General features: G+C 41.0%; 1 protein-coding gene across 2 annotated transcripts in view; it reads right to left on the bottom strand.

Annotated features, from left to right (window-relative positions):
* Nucleotides 1-4,121, bottom strand: part of PDE7B (phosphodiesterase 7B) — a 373,129-nt gene that overhangs the window by 368,344 nt on the left and 664 nt on the right. The window lies entirely within an intron of this gene.

A 4,121-nucleotide genomic window follows, 5' to 3' on the forward strand; every position in this document is an offset into this window, starting at 1 on the left:
TATATCAATAAAACATTGTGTTCAACTGATAGCTATATACGCAGTGGTGTTTCATTTTAATCATGGAAAAACCCAGATTTTGGGGGTTTTACTTAGAGAATTTGCAATTTTTTAAAAAAATCAGGATTTTTTATTTTTAAACAGAGAAAACCAGGATCTCTGCTAATGATGTAGGCATTCAGAGGTCTTAAATAATCCAAAAAATGGCATGCCTGATTTAAATAAGTTCACTTGAGGAGGTGTGCTAAGTCAGTTTGAGATTGAGTTAACCCCACCTAGGAAAGGGTTAACCCAATCTCCTGAATACCTGCATGTGTTGATAGTGCAGCCCAGCGGCTGGAAAAGCTCAGCTGCTTTCTCCAGCCCTGGGGCTGCATTATTCTGCCCCCGCCCCCGGACCTGACTGGGCTATTTTTAGTCCCCTGACACTCCTAAGTGGGCAACATCCCACCCCACAGAACTACCAGCCCATCTGATCCCAAAAATACCCCTCTCATAGACCTGCTAGCCCCCACTCAAATGATCCCACCCACTCCTGCCCCCATCCTCAGTTACTATGGGAAGGTGTACAGCCATGACCAGACAGAAGTCTGGTGTACAGCCATGACCAGCTGCAGAGCACTTTAAAAGGGCCTGAACCTGTGAAAATCTGAACTCATTGCATGAGGGTTTAGATGAAGATGTGCTAAAACAGAGCAGCTTCAGCAACTTCTGTCTGCACCGCCTCTCCATCCTGGCACTGTTTTCAGAATGAGAATAGGGAAAGGGAGTGAAGGGAGTTCAGCCTAGGGGTTTTTGGGTCGGTGCTGGAGAGTGAGGTGGGTGGATTGTAACCTCCCCAGTACCAGCTGGCGAATGGCTAGAAGGAGCTTCCTTTGCCACCTTTCCCCCCTCCCATTGTAGAAACAGTGTCAGGGCTGGGTGGGAGGAGAGGTGTTGCTAGAGGAAACCAGCTGCATGCTCAAAGCCTGTAGCTGGATTCCCAAACCCCCAGGACCCAGCAGTGAACTTCTGTTGGGTCCAGGGGATCATTGTAACTCATGGGGCTTCCTGCAAAGTGCCATGAATTACAACAGGGAGCTTCACTTCTGTCTGCACCTTTAGGCAGCTTAAAGAAAGCCACATGAACCTAGACCAGGTGCAGTGAATAGCTATATGCATCTATGTATAGTAAGCGGTGCTCTGATGCTAGTGTCAGAGAAGACAGTGTCTCTGCTAATATCCCAGGAAAGAGAATTTTGTTCTTCTCTGGCTGAGAAAGAAGAAAAATTGAATGAAATGCATAGCTCACAAAGCAAGATTCTATTAATTCCTGTCTGACAACTCTGAAATAAAAATTCCCTGCGACTGCACAGGAAAAAACTATCATGCCTTTGCGAAAAGAATCCATTTTCTTCTCAAATATGTGAGCATCCCAGCACCCTCTTCCTCTCTCACTCTATGGTGAACATGGAGGGTTTTCCATGGAAACCCAAAGGAAGGAAAGAAGAGCTGAGATACAGAGCGAGCTGCTACCTGTTTTCCCCAAATCATTTGGCATCTAGTCCTCATTTTTCCCAGAGCCCTACCCAAGTCCTACAGGATCTACTGGCCATTTGTATAGAGCCAGGTTACATGACAGCATGGATCATACACATCCTTTATTGCCAAGTAAAAAGGCTTAAGGTTTTGGGTTCTTGACGGTAATGGGTTGGTTAATTTCAGATAGGTCCACTTTATACATCTAGTTGTATAGGAAATTACCAGTAGAGAAAGGCTTTTCCCATAAGACTAAAAATGACAAGATAATTACATACAAATGTCACAGAAGATCAGGTTTTTTATTGTTTATTGTTAAAGTATGTTTTAAACATTAGTATGAGAGTATAGGGGGAAGGGAAAAGGAACCATAAACTGCTGAACGTCTCCACTGTATTTCATAATATCAATGAAGACACTGGAAAAGCCAGTCTGCATCAGTGACCTAGCCTGAGCAATGATAAGGGCAAATGGATAGCTGTGCCTCACCAGGGAAAGCACATAGGTATAGGCAGGATGTATGTGCTACTGCTTGGTGTATTTTATATGCCAGAGTACAGAATTCAAAATTTCACATTTAAAAATTTTTTGATACGGTGGATCAAATGAAATCCTTGTACAACCAGCTACAACTCAATTGAACGCATCAGAGCTAAAACTGGCCCTACTGTATTCAGTCAAACTCATAATTAGCAACAAATCCTAAGATCTGAAACTCTTTCAAAGCTTTACTCCCTTTTTGGCAATCTTTTATTGGGGCAATAAGCTGGCACATGACTGCGATATGTCACAGGAAAGTTTAGCATTAAATTTTCATTTTGCACTCACTGGTGTATTGTGAATGCTCAAAGAAAGCATGTCAACCAAACTAGACTTTGATTTGTATGGGTGAAAAAGAGTTTCTCTTCTCTTTAGTTTGAATACACGTTACATGCTCTGTCATGAGCTCTGCTGTGTACACAGTGCCACAACATGTGGTGATAGTTACACATTTTTTTTTAAAAAAGAAGACCTACAAGAAAAATCTGATTTGAAAAACCAAATCATTTACATTTATAAAATGAATGCAGACTATTGTCTTACACACCGCTCTCTGGAAACACAGTGTTCTTCATACAGTTGAGAAAGTTGAGACTTTTTGTTCCTTATGTAATTCTCAGACTACCACAATCAAAGTGATGATCTTAGCTCTATAATATACATTTTGCTAGCTTCCCCACTCCCTTTTTCTCCCCCGCCGCCACATTTTTAGCATAGAGAAACAATGGATTTAGTTTTTGAAGCTGACAGTTTCATGTACAGCTTTCGGGGTGCAGGAAGGAAGGAACAGGGTGGTGGTTCGAAGGGATACAGCTCATCCAATAATGCTTAACTTTGGGCTGCTGGTTGATATGGAAAGGAGGATGCTTCAGCATCTTAAAAGAGATGTGGCATTTAGAAATTTGTAAATGACAGCCCTCTTTGTTCCTGCAGCCATCAGTGAAGATACAGCAAAGGAAATGGAGGAGCTGCAGTTAAGCATTTGCAATACACAAAGTCCTTGTTTTCCCACTAGGCACTGCAGAATAGCAATTGTCCATTCACAGCACATATCACATCCTCTGCATTTCAGAGCTAATATTTTTGCAGTCCTCAAGTTGCTGTATCTGAGCCTCAGACATTTAATTTGTTCTTAACCCTTTGAAGTGCACGAGTACATTCATGTTGTATCTCTCATCACATAACCTTAATATAATTTTAAAGATGCATTTTCTGTAAAATTAACAAAAAGGTGGTCAAACTGTGGAGGTTTTATATGCACAGTAACATTTTCAAACGGCTATGTATCATCTGTCATTTGATAACTTAGGAAAACCTGAAGATAGCAAGCAATGAACTGACGAAGGAATGCATAGGTAGTCTGTATTTTAGATTTAATTAGCAAAGGAATGTTTTTAAACACACATACACAGGCTCTTGGCAAGTAGCTCCTCCTCTTGCATGCTAGAATCACACTCTTGAAAATAATGTTAGTTTTATGTTAGCAGTTACTCGTGTTTCCTGCAGCACACAGTGCTCACTGTAATGCTACAACAGTCATTCAAGTTAAGTCACAGCTTGAAGATGAATTGAAGCTATATGTCATTAAAGTGCCATCAGGCTGCATTAGTTTAGTTCTTGATTAAAATTCACTTTAATTAGTTAGCAAGAGCTGCAAGAAAACTGACGATGATAAAATGCAAGCAGTTTTGTTCTAGCATTCTCCTTCTAAATTTTTGCGCAGGCTTCATCTTAATTTCACATTTCTAAATCCAAACCATTTAAGACACCCTTAGCATGTAGCAATAAAACGATGTGGAACATATCGTCGCAAAGAGTTATGCTGCTATTCTTTCCTATTCAGTATATTTGCTCCCAGTCATCTTTTTCCGCTCTAAACTCAAGCCAACTCAAAAAAACGAAAAAGAAAAAACCCAGAGATTGGATTGAGTTCCTCCTTTCCTTTACCTCATCCAACTAAGCTAACCAAGTCCAAGGTCTTTGCTCGTGCCATTGAAATGTAGGACTTGGGACAGCAATCTCACTTTCCTCAGTAGGATCATACAGTGATACAAAAACAGAAC

The sequence above is a fragment of the Gavialis gangeticus genome, unplaced genomic scaffold, assembly GCF_001723915.1.
Source record: "Gavialis gangeticus isolate Ggan-Ray unplaced genomic scaffold, GavGan_comp1, whole genome shotgun sequence".
Lineage (NCBI taxonomy): Eukaryota > Metazoa > Chordata > Crocodylia > Gavialidae > Gavialis > Gavialis gangeticus.